This window comes from Glossina fuscipes, unplaced genomic scaffold (assembly GCF_014805625.2).
Source record: "Glossina fuscipes isolate IAEA_lab_2018 unplaced genomic scaffold, Yale_Gfus_2 1, whole genome shotgun sequence".
NCBI lineage: Eukaryota > Metazoa > Arthropoda > Insecta > Diptera > Glossinidae > Glossina > Glossina fuscipes.
Genome location: NW_023998415.1, coordinates 46526790 through 46535591, shown reverse-complemented (window position 1 = coordinate 46535591; position 8802 = coordinate 46526790). Strand labels below are relative to the sequence as shown.

Genomic DNA, 8802 nt, shown 5'->3' with positions numbered 1-8802 from the left:
AAAAAAAAAAAAAAAAAAAAAAAAAATCCTAGGTGCGGTGCAATTATTGCTGTATAATGGAAAGTTTTGAAAGACACTACTGTCAGTTGTTAATTATGTTTTTAATTTAAATAAAATGCATTTTCCATTATGGCAAAAAAAAAAAAAAAACATAAAAACAAAAACAAAAACCTTACATGCACCACAAGACAATTAGTGTAATTGCCAAGTAACTGACAAGTTATGATAAATATTAAGATGTAATTTTTTTAAACGAAATCTAGTGAAAATATTATATAGACGGTCAAGTCCGGTTATTTAATGCTTTACATGATAATCACAATTATAATAATAATTAAGAATGTGAAAGGAAATTTTTTTTTGTTTTTTGTTAAAATTTATTTCTTTTCGCCCATAGTCCACTAAAATAGTCTTTTAGATTAGAATTCGCAGAGGAGAGTAAACGAAACATCGGATTGTATTGAATGGAATCTCCTCCAGCATTTGAATGTAAATTTCTATAAAAAAAAATTTCAAAAATGTATACAACATTTTTTATTCGCCTGAGCGACAGATTAGTCTAAGATACTTGACTAACAATTCAATGGTCGTGGATTCAAATCTCCTCCAATAGCCTCAGATGCTAGCGCCTTTTTTGATTTCTTTGGCTAAATTAATTTTAATAATAGTAATAATAATAATTCCTCACTCACCATATGACCACAGATTGACTGGAATTAGGACCCACTTTGCACTTATTATACCCAATCTATCTGCTTATGTAAGAATAATAATAATCATAGGCTCTATTAAGTGGGGAGACATTGAAAATACCAGCAACAGACGATAGACGGATGGACGGACATGATTGGCTTAACAAAGGGTCTTGATACTAAGGTCACCGAATACTACAGGTTTGTTAAAGCTAACCTAAAGTCAACCAAAGTCTAGCGACGAATGCAATAAATTCCGTTAATAAAATTTCTCGTATGGGCGAACATAGGTTTGTTTATGTAGGCTATTTCCTACACTTCTTTGATTTGAAGTAGTAAGTAGTATGTGACAACAACAAAATAATAATAATAATAATAATTTAAATCAATTTACGATAAAAATTTAAATAAACATTACTGAGATTTATTGGCCGGTTGAGGCAGCCGCGATCATTGAAATGATAAATGCTTTGTGTTGCTGCTATCTCACGTTTCATATTATGGGCGTTTAAAGCGCTAAGTGCCTTGAGTTTGTCATCATTAATGTCAATGAGCTTGCATTAAATTTTGCTAACCAATGTCGGCCTTGACGCAGACTTCACATGTTAAACGATAAAAGACATAAACGCATCATGCGAAAGTAAGAAGCGACCGCAACGTCCACAAATTTCGTTTCATTGCATTTTTTCCCTTCAATTACACAACAGAGAGAGTAAAAAATTATCGAAACAAAGCATTGACAGCAAGTGTGCTATCATTAGTTTTCCAATATCGATTAAAAGCTGCACATCAGAGCGCCCCCCGCTTGTGCGAGTCACTTGAGACGTGAGCGGCTAACAGCTCGTTATAATGAAAATAACTTTGTTCAATAATCACGCTTCGGACACTACATGACAGCAATTTTTGCAACTTTTGCATAATAAAATTTTTTTTTTTTTTTTGGCAAGAATTGTCTATGGAACGCATTGAGTCAATATCCCTGCAAACCATTTTGTCAATCGGCTGATCGAGGTGAATTGTGCATTGTTTTTTTTTTTTACATATACATATATGATTAAGTACTCGCGACATGTCCCCTATAAGTGTAACATGGTGGTAGTCACAAATAAGTAGAGAAAGGGCCGTCGTAGCTTGAATTATTCTTGGCAAATATTTGAATCAATATTTAGATCTAAGTCTTTTAGTGACTGATTAGCAACTGTTTAATTATTGTAGGTAGGTTCTTAGGCGAAACACTTTCATTTGCGAATTCTGTCTGTAGCCATTGATTGAAAATGTGCAAGCAAGATTTAACCCCTCTATCGTCATCGATGCTATATGCAAACACTCCATAATCGGATGATAGACGGGAGGGTGTACAGACGGACCAATCAATCAAATTATATCTTAGGTCAATCCAAAGGGATACTTTTTATCGAAGCCCTTATAAGGAAGAAAGCCGAGCCCGAACCGTGCACTGACCAACCTTTGTTATTATTCGTCATAGAGTACGAAAGATGAAAACTTTCCTATCAAATAAAGTCTTAGTTTTGATCTTTTTCGTTTATTATTAATCCATTATTGGAAAGAAGCGATCACATGAGTTTTGTGATAATAACATCATTGTGTAGTAAATTGGATTATTAACCAAAGGCCAAAAATCTTATTGATTCGTTTCTGTCTGTACGATTTCGCTTAGGGTTCTCAGATCTGTCCAGTTTGGAATATGACGCAATTACGAGATTTGTTTCCTGCCTTGCCTTCGATGCGGCCTCGCTTAATTAAGTTTACGCAGGAGCTCATTATTTTTTCCGCATACCTTGTGCCCAAAATACATAGTTGTTGGTTTTTTAATGCACTTTGATAGCTCACGTTCAGAGTGCATACTGTTGAGGGCATGAGCGAGCAGGAGATGCGATCTGCCCACCATATTTGTAGCATCCTTCGGTAACATGTCTACATCTCAAAGGCTTCCAGTCTCCAGTTGATTGATGATGATTCTAGGTCAAACAAGGCTGCCGACCGTACAAGGTGTAAGCTGATATCCCAGTTCGCTGAAATTCTCTGATTAATTCTACGTTGCTACCCTAGTCTTTGTGCGATATTAATATCCAAGGTGTAAAGCTTGAAAATCCTTTCTTTAACTTTGTTAGATCAGCCATTGCATATGGAGTTTTCGATGGACTTGTGCTCATAAATTTGGTTTAACCCAAAGTTGTTACTTTTTTAATCGTTCAAAGCTTGAACTATCGTCTGCAGATTCCTGATATTATTTGCTGGCATAGTTGTATCATCCGCATATTGAATGCTATGTGGCGAATTGTCCATTGATCTTAATGACTGCTTCGATTACTTTTAAGTAGCTTCTTGAAAGATTACCTCAGACCAGGCGTTAAAGAGAGGAGGAGACAAAGTGCACCCTTGGCAAACTTCACTGTTTATAGCAATATAATTTGTTCGGACATCATTACCACAGACGTGTGCTGTTGATGTCCAATACAAATTTCCGATGCAGCTTATATCAGTTCCGTCAACACTAATTTCATAATCTATAAAAAACATAAGCAAGACATCTATTGCACATCACTGCAGCTCTGGACTAGAATCTGAGTGAACCAAATTTTCTTCAAAATATCTGAATAATTATGACAAACAATTTGAATAGATAAAGTATATGGATGCGTATCAAGGAGACAAACAAATTGCTACACTTATAGTATAATAAGAGATGGATCAATCTTCATCCTCTTGCTTCTAGGTATTACATACATTCGTACAAACTTAATATGCGGGCCATGTAGAGAATGAAAGTGCAAAGGGAAAGATAAATCTAATTGTTTCTGGCAGCGGTGAGTCCAAAAAGACGTACATACGTACGTACTTATGAAATATGATAGGAGCGATACTCATGTTTCGTTTCAGATTGCTTATAACGTTGTGAATATCGTAAGCATTATAAACGCGTTTATAAAATGTAATAATTTTATATATTATTTTGTTTTTTTCTTTTTTCTTTTTTTCTTCATCAAAAATGTGATTGGATTGCCAATCCAATCAATTAATAAGTTAATAATTACTCGTTTTTTGCGTTATGTACATTTCAATTTTTCAAACGCCTAAAAAAGAAAGAAAAAATAATTGGAGCAAATTAATCAAATCAAGCAAAACATTTACATTTAACATGTTTACACACACACACGCACACACACACACTTGCACTTCTATAAAGAGTAAAATGTGTACGTAGATCGTAAATAAAAAAATTGACAACGAATCCTAATCCAAGGTTGAATCTTGCATATATTAGCCTTTCATTCTCAGATAAAGTATTATACGGAATTTATGCCATGCAATCTATTTATGAGGACGTTAGATGCATACTAGCAAGAAGCTATCAACTATAAATAAGAATGTAATTTAATATCTATCACTACTGTTATGTCTTCGCGACATCCTTTAAAGTGTTACAAGCCAATTAACCAATTTAGTATGTATACATCCCGTAATAAGTCAATATGAAATCGTTTCCATTACATATCCAGTTCAGTTGGCATTGAATAATGCAAGCACATCAGAGTCGCAACATCAAACCATCAACAAAATATATTTACGATATTTAATGCAATTGAGTATGTTTCCCCGCGTGTATATATACATACGCATACGTATGTTTGTGTATGTCATCCAAATTAAATAGTTTCAAACTCAATGTCATTTAAAAGACCAAATAAATCAAAACGTCAAACTTTCGCTTCGTAAAATGGCAAATATGTAAAAAAAAAAAAAAAAAAAAAAAATGAAAAAAATGAAAAAAAAAAAATTTTAAAAAAAATAAATGAAAAATTGTTTGCAAAGATATGAAAAGTTAAAACTATGAGCACACGTACATACAGAAAAAAAGAGAGAGGAAGAGGGAAAAAAAAAAAAAGAAAAAGAAGCAAACAGACAGGAGTTATAATCACCAATCAGTAAATATCCGGTTTTTTAATGCGAAAACTTTTGACAATAAAATATTTCTTTCTCTTCCTCTCTCTCTCTCTCTCTCTTTCTCTTCTTGCTTTTAATATGAAATCACAAAGGTAATGTCGCCCTGATAAACATACGGGGAGTTATATCTCTGCACATCAATAATATTAATTTTTTGCGATTGGAAAGATCTTAAAAAAAAAAAAAACCGTATAATTATTGCCAGAAAAAGATCTGAAAAGAAATGCTTTATTTTTATGAAAACGAAGAAGAAGGAAAACAAGGAAATAAAATCGAAATTAAGTTCGCTGATTGACTTCATAAAAAACCTTTCAGAATTCGTGTTATCGCGTTCACATCCTCGTCCAATTACGCGCTAAAGAATAAAAAAATTGATGACAACTGTGCTATCGTCATTTTTTGCGTGAGCGTCAGAAACTCTACGAAAATTGATAACACTTTATCTTCATAATCTTACACGATTATTTGCACAGCTAATTGACAACGCAAAAGAAAATTATCATGCGGGATAGATAGTAAAAGTGTACAATGCTACGTTTGCAACCGAGTTACGTGGTTTCTCTAATCAATGAAAAATTGAAAAAATGATTTATTCACAATATTTTTCCATCACTAGTCACAACATCGCAGAACTCTGCTCGAACAGACAATAAAATATCGCCAGTGTTTATCAGAAGGAGCGGACAGGATGACGCAGTCGACAATTAGCGATCCTAATGTTTCCATTATGCAAAAAAAATGATGATCACCTATCACTTTTTCCGCTGACAGAGCGGCATCAGCTAATTGTTGGTAACGTTTTGTTTTGCTGGATGCTTTCGTCAGTTTGGAACAACCCGTAATGCACCGCAACCAGTCGACTTCTTCCTGTGTCCCCTAAATAGCGCTGTCGCGGTTATTCGGCTTTCTCGGTCGGTGTTAATGGTCCGTCTACTCTATATGATGTTTATTTATTTATTTAATTTTCGAATGTCGCAAAAGCACCCACTGTTCACCACTCGTAATGCTTCACCAGCATTATGCTTCAAATTGAATAGCAAAAGTCGCATCACTTGCGAACGCTATTGGTTCGATACAAAACCCGACATCCCGTCGTTGAGTGTATCCATATAATTGGTCATTGTCAAATTTTGATATGATTCCAACGTATCCGCATGTCCGTCTGTGTGGCGAAAATGTTGTAAAACTTAAGGTATAGACTACAAAAATTCCGAAAAACGTTAGGTAAAAGAATTAGGTAAGAAAATGAATTGACTAACACTTCTGCTTTTGGAAGCCAAAAAACTATTGGATTTCTTTGCTTATTGCAGCCACAGTGCCAAAATTGTGCACATTTATCCTATGGTTAATAGAAATTGAATTTTTTCTCCTTGTTTCTCGTTATTTTGTTTCTCTTGAGACAAAAGATTCGGCCATAGCTGAATATAGCTTTGTTTCCTTTCTTTTTTTTTTTCTTAACACTGTTTTTTTAAGATAAAGTTAATGCTGACCGTTATGGGTGAATCTGTGAATGGGATCGCAGAGATCATTTCGACGACCTTTCCTCTTCCTTCCAACATATACCATTTCCCATACTTTGTCTCTTTTTACCCGAATTGTTTTGTTTTAACACGAGCTAAAAAGAAATGATGACGATGACCTTGACCTTACTACTTTAGCTTTCTGATATATTTTATAACATTAACCATTATTAGATGCTATACTTTGTCTCTTTTTACCCGAATTGTTTTATTTTAACACGATTTTTCATGTTCTATGAATTTTTCTTCCTTTGATGTTTCTATGAATTTTTTCACTCTCACTCCGCACTAATAGGCATTGCAACTTGGTATTATATTTTCCACTTTAGTTAGATTATGTCAATTATGTGCATATATGAGCGGGATTCCCCGAATTACGCATAGAGTAAAAACGTAATGTATGTTTAATTTAATTTGATTTTTCAAAGTACGATTTATTTTTTATAACATATTTAATGAATCGAAATCTGTAAGCGCGAGGTAAATCTTGAAGTAAACTCTAACCAGAATTTTTCAGAATTTTTTTTTATACTTTTCAGTCGCTCTTTTAAGTCTGTTTTAAGTCTACTCTTTTTCCATTTAGTCAATATCTTTTCTTATACGAATTTTTTGTAAACGTATCTATCGTGTAAAAAAAGAATTAGGTGTACATTCTATAATTTTATTATCGATTTAGAATCATTGTTTGAACCAATTTAAGCGTATCCATTCTTCTGTCTGTCTCTTCGATAAGTATTCATGTAGTTCTATATATATATATAACAATATATTTTAACGAAATTTGATATACTGACATGCTTTGGTTCAACGCCGAACCCTGCTAATGAAAATGCATGGAAATGGATCGGATCAGACCACTTTTGCAACTACTCCCCATACAACCCCTTATTTCGAAATACTTGTTACGTTAAAATCAATTCTAAATATCCGTGACAAAAACCGCCGAGTCACGGTTAGATTCGATCGCTTCGATTGGATGATCTGATTTTGTGAGCACTTTCCTTACCTTCTCAAGGAATATTAGCCTTTACTAACTTTTAATATTTTATTATGAAAACCGATGCATTAACTTTACCAAAGTTTGACCCCCCGCCTTCCATATGAGAGGTCCCATTCAAAAGTACATATGTAAATGGGAGAAAGATATAAATTTTGGTATTTTATCGCGAAAATATATGGAAAGGTGGAGGGCATTTAACGGTTGCCTTACTGTCTTAAGTGGAAAACAGAAAAAGGAAAAATGACATATGTATTTCCATACTCAACAGTTCCGAGCAGGTAAGTAGTTTCGTATTTTATGCGAGCACGTGAATACTCACAAGTCCATCTGTCAATTCGTTCTTTTATGTATAAAAAACACAAGTTTCACGTAACCGCAGATGTATAAGTAAACAGATGAGTTACAAACATATTTGAATTCTTGTTGTTGTTGTTGTTATTGTATTTTCTAATAAAAGAACTCGTAAATTATGTGACTATGAATGAAAGGCAATTAAGTTTAAATTCAAACAGAATTGGTTTAAGAGAATTGTATCCTTTCTCGAGTGATCGCAGCCATAAGTTTATTAAGGCTAGCCTTGGCTAGTCTGGCAAACAGCCAATGTAAACATCGATTAATAGTATAAAATAATTAATCTTAGTAATTGGAATTAAGAACGGGGATAAATAAATGCCATAGGATAGATCGATAGTTAACACTTTCTCATATTTCTTGTCATATCTCTCGCCACTCGGCCTAATGGCAACACCGAGTGTAAGCAGTTTTCTGGTGAGTTAGGAGAGACGAGTTAATTCATAACAATAATAATAATAAAAAAAAAAATAAATAAAAATAAAAATAAAAAAAACGCTGATATTCATTGAGCATTTGTACTCGAATCTCCCTCCCATCTTTTTGCGTTGTGTTAAGCGAATAATTTGTTGCAAATCCGGCCCTGAAACGTGGATTTCACTCAAACATAATGAAATTCGATCCGTTGCAATTAATCAACAATCAATACACCACCTGAACAATATATGTAACTGAATATATATATACCTATATATATATATATATATATATATATATATACATACCTATATATATAATTGAATATATATGAATATATGTTTTATTTATTTATTTTTTAATTTTATTCTGTGAGACTTACCTGTTAAGAGATTTTATATAGAACACGAAATACTGATGGAATTTTGTCTTTTATCTGCTTCTACATGTATGCGCCCAGTTTTACTATGATGCTATAGTAGTAATGGAATGTTGCTGCTGTTATTGCAATTGTTGTTACTGTTTTAAGTTTCTTTGTTGTTTACTCGTGCATACCCGTATAAAAAGTACTTTTTTTTTTGTTTTTTTGTTTTTTTATCTCATTTGATAGTTGAGAACAGAACAAAGAATTTATTTTTATTTTTTTTATTTTTATTATTTTTTACTTATAAGTATGCAAATGTGCAGTTGTATGGGTAGATGTGTTTGTGAATTGTAAATAGAGAACAACAAATGTTTACAATTAATTTTGTTATTGCTGATGTTATAGTCGTTCTTAAAGTTGTTGTAGTTGTTGGTGCTGCTGCTACTACTACTACTACTGCTGCTGCTGCTGCTGCTGCTGCTGCTGCTGGTG

General features: G+C 33.2%; 1 protein-coding gene across 10 annotated transcripts in view; it reads right to left on the bottom strand.

Moving 5' to 3' along the window:
* LOC119645162 overlaps positions 1 to 8796 on the bottom strand; it is a 106205-nt gene extending 97409 nt beyond the window's left edge. For all 10 annotated transcript variants that reach the window (XM_038045129.1, XM_038045133.1, XM_038045131.1 and 7 more), the window contains exon 1: positions 8329 to 8796. The gene's annotated coding sequence lies outside the window, so the exon portion shown is untranslated. The remainder of the gene's footprint in view (positions 1 to 8328) is intronic.
* Positions 8797 to 8802: the final 6 nt, after the last annotated feature.